Below are 13,945 nucleotides of genomic sequence, written 5' to 3' on the forward strand. Positions count from 1 at the left end.
AACTCAGTACTCAAAAACAAATATTCCAATTAAAAAGTGGGCAGAAGGGACACCTGGGTGGCTCAGTTGTTGAGCATCTGCCTTTGGCTCTGAGTGTGATCCCGGGTTCCTGGATGAGTCCTACATCGGGCTTTCTGTGGTGAGCCTCCTTCTCCCTCTGCCTGTGTCTCTGCTTGCTTCTCTCTCTCTCTCTCTCTCTCTCTCCCTCTCTCTCCCCATGTCTCTCATGAATAAATAAATAAATCTTTTTAAAAAATGGGCAGAAGAAGGGTTAATGGCTGACTCAGTCAGTAGAACACATGACTCTTGGTCTCAGAGTTGCAAGTTCTGGCCCCACGCTGGGTATAGAGATTACTTTAAAAAAAAAAAAAAAAGTTTAAAAAAAATGAGAAGACATGAACAGCCATTTCTCTAAAGAAGACAACAGACATGAAAAGATGCTTAACATTACTCATCATCAGAGAAATGCAAATCAAAACTACAATGAGATACTACCTCACCCCTATGAGAATGGCTAAAATAAAAAACACGAGAGACAAGTGTTGGAGTGGATATGGAGAAAAAATAGCCCTTGTGCATTATTGGTGGGATTGGTACAGCCATTGAGGAAAGCAGTATGGAGCTTCCTCAAAAAGTTAAAAATTAAACTACCCACTATGAGTTCATCAATAGCTACATATGGCTAATATCTGTCATGTTGAGCATTGTGGTTCTGTATCATACCCCTCATCTTTGGTTTAATTTGCAGATAGAGCAAATTGTATTTTATCTAGATTGCACTGATAGAAATTTTTGCAAGATGTGATATATATATATATATATATATATATATATATATATATACACCACAGAATATTATTCAGTCATACAAAAAACAAAATCTTGCTATTTGTGACAACATGGATGGAGCTAGAGAATATAATGTTAAGTGAAATAAGTCAGAGAAAGATAAATATTCTATGATTTCACTCAATAGTGAAATTTAAGAAACAAAACAAATGAACAAAGGTGGAAAAAAAGAGAGGACCAAGCCAGGAAATAACCTGTTAACTATATAGAACAAACTGATATTAACCAAAGGGGAAGAAGGTTACGGGATGGGTGAAATAGGTGAAGAAGATTAAGAGTACACCTATGATGAGCATTGAGTCATGTATAGAATTGTTGAATCACTATATTGCACACTTGAAATTAATAAAACACTGTGTGTTAACTATGCTGAAATTAAAATCAGAAACTTAAACTAAATAAAAATCTCACAGAATTAAATTTCCAAACTTCCTGAGGAAAACTGAGCAAGACACCAAGAATGAACAGAATAATGATACATTAGACCTATAGAACAATCTCTAAGTGGCTGTAAAATGAAATAAGCTCTGTAAACTATAAAATGAGGAAATAATAGTCTGAAGAACAGAATAAGACATCAAAAACAAATCTCTATAAATAAAATACACAAACATAAGTTTACTGTGCTTGCTGTAACAGTATAGACCATGTATTGTTTAAAAAGTCTAACAGAGGGGCACCTGGGTGGCTCAGCAGTTGAGCATCTGCCTTCAGGTCAGGTCGTGATCCCGGTATTCTGGGATCCAGTCCGACGACGGGCTCCCCTCAGGAAGTCTGTTTCTCCCTCCGCCTATGTCTCTGCCTGTCTCTGCGTGTTTCTCATGAATAAATAAATAAAATCTTAAAAAAAAAGTCTAACAGAGTTTCACATGTGTATTAGATTATATAAGTGTCTATATGATACACTAGATTTTGCTTCTCAGCCCACAAAGTCTAAAATATTTTCTATCTGATCCTATAGAGAAAAACTTTGCCAATCCTTGGTCTATAGAATAATAAATCATGTGTGACTTTGGTCAATTTAGAGGAAAAAAAATCATCAAGTCTCATTTAGCTAAATTTCCAATAGTTTCCAGCAGTACAATTAATTACAAATAGTTGATTCAGGGCAGTCCGGGTGGCTCAGCAGTTTAGCGCCGCCTTCAGCACAGGGCCTGATCCTGGAAACCCGGGATCGAGTCCCATGTCGGGGTCCCTGTGTGGGGCCTGCTTCTCCCTCTGCCTGTGTCTCTACCTCTGTGTGTGTGTGTGTCTCATGAATAAATAAATAAATAAAATCTTTAAAAAAAAAAACAAACTTGATTCAGGTATTCTAAGTAAGTACAACCTGTAACTCATCCCCAAAGTCTGCACTAAATATAAAAATATAAATATAAATATAAATATAAGTATAAATATAAATATAAATACATATAAATATAAATATAAATATAAATATAAATAAATATAAATATAAATATAAATATATAAATATAAATATAAATATGTGGAACAGCTTCAAATTGGGAATGTACCAGCAACTTTATTTTAGGCAGGGACTAGACAAATTCCTGTAGAAAGAAGGTAAACATCTGTCCTTTCATTTGATACAAAGTCTATATATATACCTGGGAGATTCAAATGATCAATTCTGCTAGCACAGATGTCATAGAGCTTGACCTCAGGGAGCTTATGATTCTGTTTTACTTAGCATACATCATCCATAGATTTAGATGATCATTCTGAACACTACAATTAGGTGGCTATAAAACTGATTAATACCTAAAGAGTTACCCATGAGAAATGCTGGCCTACAGAATGTAATAAGCATTACTGGTAAAGGAAAAGCTTCAAGTCTTATTGAAAAACTTCTATCAGTGCAATCTGGTTAAAAATACAATTTACTACATCTGCAAATTAAACAAAAGTGAGTGATAGGATATGCAACCACAATGTTCGGTATGGCAGGTATTAGCCACATATAGCTATTAAGACTTACATTTAAATTGAATAAAATATAGGGGCACCTTGGTGGCTCAGTGAGTTAAGCATTTGCCTTGGGCTCAGTTCATGACCTCAGGGTTCTAGGATCAAGCCCCACATCAGGCTCTCTGCTCATTAGGGAGCCTGCCTCTCGTTCTCCCTCTGCCTGCCACTCCACCTACTTGTGCACTCTCTCTCTCTCTCTCTCATTCTCTGTCAAATCAATCAATCATTCTTTAACCTAAATTGAATATAATTTAAACAAAATTAAAAATTTAGTTCATCGGTTGTACCAGCTACATTTCAAATGTTCAATCGCAGCCGATTATGCTACCATTTTAGACAACACAGGCTTTGAAGATTTGCACCATTGCACAAATTTCTGCTGGACAGAACAGTTACAGAAGATAAACTGAAATTCATACTGAATTCAATCACATCTAGAAGCAGCAAAAAAGAATGATTAGAATAAAAACTTGTTTGACTTGCCTGATAAAATTCTGACTTTGGGTGTGATATAGTGAGCATAAGTTTTGAATATATTTAGAGAACTTTTGATGCATAATCATGGGGGTGTCTACGAAATGAATGGAAACAGTGTGAAATTCAAACAACTAATGTCAAAGACAGAAATAAATATTTGGCAGTTATTAACTTCTGGGTTTGGTTGCAGTTGTGAAAAGGTTTCACTTAGGACTGAAATATAGGTCATGGACTGTCATTTGAGGGACACTGTATCTGTTACTGATCTTCGTTGCTAACAACAGAAAACATCGTAACTAGTTTAAACAGAGAAGGGATTAAAGGTAATAGGTAGCTCCAGGAGTATTTGCGTCTACTAGAGATTTGGACTTAGAGAATACACAGCCTAAAGGCTCCTGACTACCTCACAAGAACGTGCCAGCAAAGACCCAGGTGCTGCAAGTGCAATCATGGGCACTGGCCCTGGACCACAAGACCCTCCACCTTGTGCTTTTAGGCTGAATGATTTTATCCTCACCCTCACCTAGTCTTATTCCTCACTTCCCAGTTAAAGTCCCACACAGTTGCACTTGACCAGCAGAGGCTAATTTCTGTTTGCACCCTCTTAGCTTCAAGAAAAACTAAGACTAAATTTGTTGACTTCTTCATTAGAAATACACAACTCATATTGTACAAAATTTCCCAAAACAAAGGAAGTATTTTCAAAATCAGCCAGAATTTCTGACTGAAGTTCATGGTAATATGGATATCAACATGCATACCTTGGTTAAAAAAGAAAAAAAAAAACAGCTAAAATATTTAAAAATATTCAGAATAAATGGTGCTATGAATGCCAGAGGACCAAGGATTTTCAGAAATGAAGGATGACTTGCAGCATCAGATGCAATAGGATGACAAATGAAGCAACACTATTTTCTATTTAGTTCTGTAAAAAATGAACTAGTTGATCTTAACTGATGAACTTCATGGAAAAAAAAGTGGCAATTTTATATAAAAATTATTCTGGCAGAAGATTCATTTCACCTGTTTGCTGGCTTACCAGATTAGCCAATCATTTACTTTGTGGTGGCAGCCTATCACAGAAATTATCTAATTGTATCTTCATTTCAAACTATAGAAGTTTGATATCTATGCAAAAAAGTTTGCATAGATAAAGCAAACTGAAGTTCAGAGACATTAAATAAGTTGCCCCAAGTAACTAAGCTGGTAGGCACTACACCTGAGCACCAAAAGACAATACACTAACTCCAAAGTGCATTACTATTCCATTATGTTATGCTGCCTAATTGTATTAGATATTTGATAAGTATAATAATATCTGTTAGAGCTAAATAAAAATATGGGCTAGATGTTAAATTTGTTAACAGGCAGATGAACAATTCTCAGAGAAGATTAATCAAATGATATCAATTAATATAAAGAGATAAATGAAGACACATTATTTGGCTCTCTGCATGTATTGCTGTTTTTCCAACAATGAAAACAACAGCTTGGGAGATAGCATTCTTAATTCTGTGGCTGTCTTCCTTTTATCTGTCATATATTGCAAATTACATTATTTTCCTTTCTTTCATTTTCTGTTTCTGGTGTGTTGACTTAAATCATGGTTTTGGTTTAATTCCTAACTTCATCATTCTACTACACATTAATTGACATTGGTTCAATCAATGAATAGTTATTTACTACCCACCATGTGGCAGGCCTTTTGGTGGGTGCTGCAAATAGACATAATGGCCTATGGCCTCATGAAGCTTAGATCTAAATATTCTTGACAACCTATCTAACACTCTGATCGTGGTGTGTCTGAGCTGTCCTGTCCACTGCTCACCTCTAGTACATTTATCCTTTATGCCTTTATGAACTTCTTTGAAGGACTAGTATGTTTTCCCTCAGTCTAAAAATAAATTCTTCTGATTCTTTTCATCTTCTGTCTGACCAAATGTCCCCATTTCTTTCTTATCGGGTCCCACTCCAGAAGTTCATAAATTTTAGGGTATAGAGGATTCACGTAAGAAACTAGTTGAATTGCATTATTTCACCACTACCTCCAACTGCTAGATTCTGATTATTGGGCCACTAAAGAACAATGCTTAACCTGAGAAATTCAAGGATGATCTGTAGCTTAAGGAAGATTAGTAGAATGAGAGACTCCTACCTCTGGGAAACAAACAAAGGGTTGCAGAAGGAGAGGTTGGTGGAGGGATGGGGTAACTGGGTGACAGGGCACTAAGGAGAGCACATGATGAGATGAGCACTGGGTGTTTTACTACATGTTGGCAAATTGAATTTAAATAAAATAAAAATAAATAAATAAAACAGCATCACCATACCAAAGGCAAAAAAAAAAAAAAAAAAGGAAGATATTTAACAGAAGTTACTTTCTACTAATCTACCATATATAAGAGAGATTTTAGCTGATACTTTGTGTTTTGATTCATTTAATTCAGTTAAAACTATTATTGCAATTATGTAGATAAGCCAATATGAACTCAATTGTGTCCCTCTAAAAAATCCTATTTTGAAGGCCTTCTTAACCCCCAATACTTCAGAATGGGGAGATATTTGAGATAAGGCCTTTAAAGGGGGCAATTAAATTAAAATGAGGCTAAAAGGGTGGGCCTTAATCCAATCTGACTAATGTCCTTATTTTTTTTTTTTAGAAAGGTTTTATTTATCCATTTCAAAGAGAGAGAGCATGCAAACATGAGCAGGAGAAGGAGCAGAGGGAGAAGCAGACCCCTGTTCCCACTGAGCAGGGAGCTCCATGCGGGTCTTGATTCTGACCCCAAGATCATGACCCGAGCTGAAGGCAGGCACTCAACTGACCGAGCCACCCAGGTGCCCCCTGACTGATGCCCTTATAATACAAGAAAATTTGAGCATCAGGATGAATATGCACAAAGAAAAGATCATGTGAGGACACAGCAAGGAAGTGGCCATCTCTAAACTGAGGAGAGAGGTCTCAGAAGACACCAAACCTGCTGACACTTTAATCGCAAATTTATAGCCCCCAGAACTGTGTTAAAAAAAAAAAAATCTGTTGTTTAAGCTAGACTGCTTATGGCAGTCCTAGCAAACTAATACATATTAAAAATGAAGCCCAGAGTCACATACTTTGTCCAAGGTCAACTAACTCAAATAGAAGTAGAGAATATGATCCAAACAGAGATTGTTTAATCTAAGTAAATGATCTTTTGCATTACCACATGTTGCCTCACATAAACAGCAGTAGTAATACCATCAGGATATTATAAGTAACATTTGCCAGCAGTGAAAGTTTTATATATTCTCAAGGGAGATCATGACATTTCAAATATAGAGTTGTATATGTCGAGGCTGAGTAAAGGTGACAGGACTGACAGGACAGCCTGCCTTTCAGAGTCCATTCTTGTTATTGCTAGTCTATGGTTCAATGTTTCCCTCTAATGTCTACTGGCCATATAGACTTCTTTCTCTGCCTAATTTTCTAACTGATGGAGTTACTTGTCAGCAAATGAAGGAAGATGCTGATTTCCAACTGTTGTTATTTCTTGTCTTTATTTTACTAGAATAGAGAGGGCAGAATCATTATCTTCTCTGTGATCTGTGCTGTGACTTTCACTGGCCAGATTTCAATCATTATGAACAGTCAATCAGTCTACAGTCTCCAATGGAACCCGATTACTAACAAGCCATTTTTTTATTATCACTCATCTTGCCTTTACTATGTAAGAAAAACTCAATTCTAATTTTACATTTTTTTTGCAATGTTTTTTGGGCTTGCAGAAAAGTCCTTGAGCTTTGTTGATTTTTGTGGGTGTCAGCATTTTCAGAGACAAAATTCACAGGAGATAAAATCACTTTCAAAGAGTGTGAAATTCTAAATCCATTGCCTCATAATGCCAAGGTGAAGAAAAGGAATATGGAAAAATCTCTACAATGAATTTCAAAAAGCAAATTATAAATAACTCAGAATTTTCACCCAGTTATTACATAAACTTACATTTTGCTATTCAAGTACATAATCAAAATAATGAAGGTGAAACCTTCCATTAGAAAATGATACATCCTTTAGATTGAGACACTGAGCTGCACCCAACTGCAAAAACAAAATGTCCTAATGAAGTTAAAGTTGTGAGATTAATTGCTCCCTTATATTCATTTTTAATGATGAGTAACAATTGACTTGACAGGCTAATTATTATAACATCCTGGGTCCACAGTATGTAATAAGAGTTATAATGTACCAGTCAATCAAAATCTTTCACTTCTGTTATTGTGCTTGAAATCCTCAACTTTCTTTGTTTGTCACATTAACTAGATGACATATGGAAATTACTAAAGGTGTTATCCTCAAGAGAGAAAAGAAGCATGAAATATTCTGCTCATATTTCTATTGCAATTGATGTTATGAAATAGCTTTGGGTACATTGAACATGATTTTTTTCCAATATTATAATAATTATATTACCATGGGGCATACTGAAATGGAAATTTTGATAAGAAGCACTAAAGCTCACTGCAATATATTATTAGACAGAATATGTTCTTATAGAATAGAGAGAGATTAGATAAATTTTACAATGCAAAACTCTAATAAAAGGTATGTTGGAAGATCTAATAATAGGTAAAAATTATTGCTGATGTTGCTAGATTGTTTTACTATAAATTTTGAGTAGCTTTATGCTTTCTTATAAAAAATGGAGAGGGTATATTTTCTGGGAAATTTCATTTTTAAGAGCTTATATTTATAATTTATTACCTGAATGTGTGTTATTTCTCCTTCCATTTGCAACTCAGCCTTTCTCACGTACTTGCCCAATCATGTTTGTACAGCACCCTCACACTTATACTCAGAGCTCTAGCCATCAAAACACAGAGAGGATGCTATAGTGAAAAAAAGAATGCAAAGTTATTGGTCCAGAAGTCAAGCACACAAGAGAATGAGAATTGAAATCCTTTTTGGTATATATCATGAATGGAAATTCAAGAAACATTTTCAAGATGTCAGCAAGATATTCCTGACAGAACAGTATGGATGCACTTCAAAGATGTCTTTGCATCACACCTGATGGGAAGAAGTAGATTTTTGTCTATTACTTAATCTAAGAGGTACCACAACCAAACTGACTCACTCAATATTTTCTTATCATTTGGAAACTTTGATTTATAACCACTGAAACAACTTTTTATACATATTCTGATAAAGATATTTGTCATACATCTCTCTTAAATATCTGTAAAAATTAAAATGTGAGACAAGTTAATTGGGCAAGTGATTCCTAGAATTTCTTCTCAACCGTTTTCTGAGATACTCTCTGACTCAGTGTAAAAAAGTCTATATTTTTCTATACAATATTATCTCCTAAGACACCAAGAGAATTGGTGATGTAGCATGTTTAAAACAGCGCTTACTATTGTCCTTGACATTTTCTCCTAAGTTACTGTCAATTCTTTGTGCATTGATGCTGTTGCTTTCTTCCCTTCACCAAGAAATATCAACAGATTATGAAATAGCAACCAGAACTCCTATTGTTTCTTCAATTATTTTAACTGAAACATAAAGGGATTGCATTTGTCTGTGCTGACAACTAGAAACAATAATCAAGTTTAGGAGCACTTGGATGACTCAATGAGTTAAGTGTCTGACTCTTGATATTGGCTCAGTTTTGATTTCAGGATCATGAGTTCAAGCCCCAAAACAAAAACAAAAACAAAAACCTAGAAGTTTGTGCATGCATGCATGCACAGGAAATAACTATATCCCACTTGTTACCAGATAAAATGGGCTCTTTCCTGAGGCACCACATAAGATTTTATTTATGGTACCTGATATTCCAGTCTTTCTCCTAATTACAAAGCATATGATTAGTCTTCTTCAAAACAGGGCTCTTTTCATTGGAAGTCCATATGAAGTCCATTGGAAGTCCAAAGCAGTACTTGCTACTGATCAAATCATGGTATTGGATAGTGATACATACATATCTAATAAATAATTTTTTAAAAACTTTACAAATAACACCAAGCATAATGGATTGGCTTGATTCTGAACATATACCTCTAATCACTGCTCACTAGGCTGCTACTAAAAATACACTAGCTTTGAGTAGATAAGTAAATATCTCAGGCCTACCCAGTTTTGGACCCCACTGTTTTGTCTAGCTTTGGCTTTCTTGTATACCTTTCAAGGTATGACAGGCATACTTTGCAGATTAAGTCTTATTGCAGGGGCTTTGCTACACTAAATATGAAAGTATTGTTTTGGGACGCCTGGGTGGCTCAGTGGTTGAGCGTCTGCCTTTGGCTCAGGGCATGTTTCCAAGATCCAGGATCAAGTCCCGCACAGGCCTTCCTGCGAGGAGCCTGCTTCTTCCTTTGCCAATGTCTCAGCCTAAGTCTCTGCCTCTCTCTCTCTCTGTCTCTCATGAATAAATAAATAAATCTTTTTTAAAAAAGTATTGCTTTGTTTCTGCTCTTGATTCGGTTGTTTCTTCTGATCTCAGGACTACATTGATTGTCTTTCTTTTCCACTTCTTTCTCTTATTCTCTTATAATGTTTCATACCTTCATCTCAGTCTTCTCATTTATTTATTTATTTTGCTAAACTGTGTTTGTTTTTACTAATGTATTTATTTCATCATTTCATCACTTTTTTCTCAGGAACTGATCTCAGTCTCTATCCAGCCCTCCACATCAAAGATTTTCAGACAAATGTTTGGACTATTTCTATAAGTAAAATAATTGTATATAGAGGTATAATTTGTGCATGTGGATATGTGTGTACTATTCCAGTAATTGTTTCTGTGCTCAACCTCTACTCATACCTGATTAGATCATCGTTTATGCAACTTTCATTTCATTCATAATATTGCTGATACCACAGCTGGGAATAGGAGTCAATTCTCCTATTGTGTTATTACATGCTTCTACCTGTAGTAATTTAGTTTTTAATCTGTAAGTCTTTAAATAAATATTTTAAATCCATTTTTGTTAAGGTAAATGTAGTTAAAGTTAGATAACATAATCTATAAATATTCTCAATTTAGAACATGTAAATTTCAATGTCCCAATAAACTGAAAGACTCTCAGAGCATGTGAGCTTCTGAAGCCCTGAATTGTAGATTTCTCTTCCTTTACTCAGATTGCCTCCTATGTGTTGATGTGTTTGACATAGGACCACCTGAAAAATTAACTGAGGGAACATTCAATATCAAGCCTTCATTAATCATAAACGAAACTTAATTTTTTCAATATGTTGATATAGGTGAAGGTATAGATAGAGATAGGGACAAAGATACTGATATTATATATTCTTTTTTCATTTCAATGGTTTATCTTACATAATCTCAAGAATGTGGTGATTCCATTTGGAGATCACTGCTCTAAAACAACCCTCTTCAACGTCTTGTCACAAAGTCAATGATTCCATTGTTTTACATCTTTGTTCTAGTTGTGTTAATTTTGCTGCCTACATGAACTTTACTAGTTGGAAAAAAAATACCCTAGCAAACTGCAAAGAGCAAACCAAATAGCAATAAAATAAATTTTGTCTCCATGTAGCAGAAAGCTCTGATTTTGAAAATGTTCCCCCTCAGGTATGGAGCAAGGAGAAAAATGAACATACATCAAGATACGTAAACTTGCTTTGAAATCTTACAGTCGCTGATGAAAAGTAATTCACCTTTAGCCCTTTCTTATCTACTATGAATAAATTATATAAGCAATTTCTTTTTTCTTCATTTTTCATTTTTTACTGGGAGATGGATAATATTGTTAAGTAGAGGTTGAAACGTTCTTTTCTTCCTTTTCTGCTTGCTTTTGCTGCTTTGCATTTTTTTTTTTTTGTTTTATGTTTAGGTTTTTATTTAAATTTCAGTTAGTTAACATACAGTATAATATTATTTTCAGATGTACAATACAGTGATTCAATGTTTTCATACACCATCTGGTGCTTATCACAGCAATGCACTCCTTAACCCCCATCATTTATTTTAACCCCCACCCACCTCCATTCTGTTAACCAATCGTTTGTTCCTTAGAGTTAAGAGTCTGTTTCTTGGTTTGTCTCTCTCTTTTTCTTCTTTACTCGTTTTGTTTCTTAAATTGTACATGAGTGAAATCACATGGTATTTGTCTTTCTCTGACTGACTTACTTCACTTGGTATAAACTCTCCAGCTCCATCCATGTCATCACAAATGGCAAGATGCTGCTTTGCAATTTTTATGAAGCTCTGTACCATTACATATTTCCAAAAGAATTCTGGTTCTATTTTGATGAGAAATAGGTTAATTCTTAATAGTTTGTTAACTCAGGGATCCCTGGGTGGCTCAGTGGTTTAGCACCTGCCTTCCACCCAGGCTGTGATCCTGGAGTTCCAGGATTGAGTCCCACATCAGTCTCCCTGCATGGAGCCTGTTTCTCTCTCTGCCTGTGTCTCTGACTCTCTCTCTCTCTCATGAATAAATAAAAAATTAAATCTTAAAAAAATAGTTAACTCAGCTATTGACGAACTGCTTTGTGTGAGGCATCTGTTAAAGGCTAGAAGTAAAAAATATACTCCTAAAACCCTCATGGAACTCAGAGTCCAGTGAGCAAGACAAATGCAAACATATTCAATTCCAGTGAAATCTTATGTATGCATCCTGCATATAAGAATATAAGCAAGGGAATAATTAATTCCCTTAGAAAGAAGAAAAGAGAATTTGGCCTTAAAGAATGAATGGTCACTATGACAGGAAAACATGGAAGAGCAGAACCTTATATGAAGAAGGAAAGCTAGAAAATACATGGAGTCTAAAAACTTATGTTTTAGACTTAAAACACCTTATGTTTCTTGACTTATGTCCTTCCACCTTATGTTTAATGACTAAGAGAGGAAGAGGAAGTGGCTACACACGTGGCACAATTTAGTTAGAATTATTCTGTCCAAATGTAGAAAACGTCAAGTGTAACCAAACTGAGATGTTTCATAAACTTTATTTCATGGGTGAGTCCATAAATATTAAATAAATAAATTTTCATAATTTCAAAGATATTACTTATATATACAATATAGCTATTCATCTCATAAACAGTGGAATAATAATTTTTCTGGCTAACTTCATCATACAAGAAATTTATTTGAAGTCAAATGGTAGCTGAGAAAACTACAACAGAATCTAAGAAAAGGCAGGAAACTGTGCAGGCTGAGGATTTGTGTAGAAGAACTCACATACATGGAGCGCCTGGGTGGCTCAGTCAGTGAAGTGTCAGACTCTTGGTTTCAGCTCAGTCATGATCTCAGGTCCATGGAATCTAGCCTTGTGTTGGGCTCCATGCTGAGCATGGAACTTGCTTGAGATTCTTTCTCCCTCCCTCTACCCCTCCCCCTACTCGCATGTACTTTTTCTCTCTCTCTCAAATCAATCAATCAATCTTTCAAAAAATGAACTCACATATACTTTCTTCATTCTGTTTCTATATAGCCCAGGTTCAAAGATTTCATGTCATTTATCTGCTTCATAAAGATTAACTTTCACAAGAGTTTACCTTGATTAGCTTGAGTTATGTGTTCTAGAGGAGAAAGGAAGAGCTGCATAAGACCGGACAGTAGTTTTCTAAGAGGCATTATTACTGAAAGAAAGTGGAAGGAAAGATGTGCCTGCAAAAATATTTTTTTGAAGATTTTATTTATTTATTCATGAGAGACACACAGAGAGACAGAGAGAGAGGCAGAGACACAGGCAGAGGGAGAAGCAGGCTCCATGCAGGGACCCTGACGTGCAACTCGATCCTGGGTCTCCAGGACCACGCCCTGGGCTGAACGCAGGGGCTAAACCGCTGAGCCACCCAGGGACCCCAAATAATTTTTTCATCTATCACTTTCCTTGGCTTCACAGCATAAATACAGTATCATTTTGTTTCACACTAACAATTTTTTTTAATTTTTTTTTAATTTTTATTTATTTATGATAGTCACAGAGAGAGAGAGAGAGAGAGGCAGAGACACAGGCAGAGGGAGAAGCAGGCTCCATGCACCGGGAGCCCGACGTGGGATTCGATCCCGGGTCTCCAGGATCGCGCCCTGGGCCAAAGGCAGGCGCTAAACCACTGCGCCACCCAGGGATCCCTTCACACTAACAATTTAACACATGCACAAAGCATCCTTTTCTGTCATATATATCACACTATCATATATATTATAAATGTATAATGTATATCCAAATGCACAACATATCTATATATACACACACATACACATATACACATACCTCCTCCCTGCTTCCCCAAAAGAGAGGCAACCAGAAACCCAAGGTACAACCTCAACAGCTTCATGATCTCTGAATGACTTGCATTCTTTTTCTCGTTTTGCATCCTGTTTTATTTTTCTTTCTAGCTATCCCATAATCTATGTTAGATGTGTCCATAACCAGTATGTCCTTTATTAATAGCGTGGATAAAAAAGAGGAAAAATATGGTTTGGGTTTTTTAGTGTAACCTAATAAGCAAACACCATAATATCTTCTTCTGTGATTGTTCAAATCTGTAACCTATATTGTGGTGTTCCTTCCCCTGAGGATGTTCCCCTTCTTTTTGCCTAACAACTTAGCTAACTGAACTACTTTGCCTAAACCTTGATTTTAAAGGATCTGACTTTCTGGTAATCCTGCCTAACACTTTAGTGGTCTTTTT

At 35.7% G+C, this 13,945-nt stretch overlaps 1 long non-coding RNA gene across 1 annotated transcript in view; it reads left to right on the plus strand.

Moving 5' to 3' along the window:
• Window positions 1–13,271, plus strand: part of LOC140641564 (uncharacterized) — a 518,379-nt gene extending 505,108 nt beyond the window's left edge. Inside the window, exon 12 of the long non-coding RNA XR_012038152.1 lies at window positions 13,229–13,271. This is a non-coding gene — a long non-coding RNA (uncharacterized lncRNA). The remainder of the gene's footprint in view (window positions 1–13,228) is intronic.
• Window positions 13,272–13,945: the final 674 nt, after the last annotated feature.

The sequence above is a fragment of the Canis lupus genome, chromosome 10 (genome assembly GCF_048164855.1).
Source record: "Canis lupus baileyi chromosome 10, mCanLup2.hap1, whole genome shotgun sequence".
In the NCBI taxonomy this organism is placed as follows: domain Eukaryota; kingdom Metazoa; phylum Chordata; class Mammalia; order Carnivora; family Canidae; genus Canis; species Canis lupus.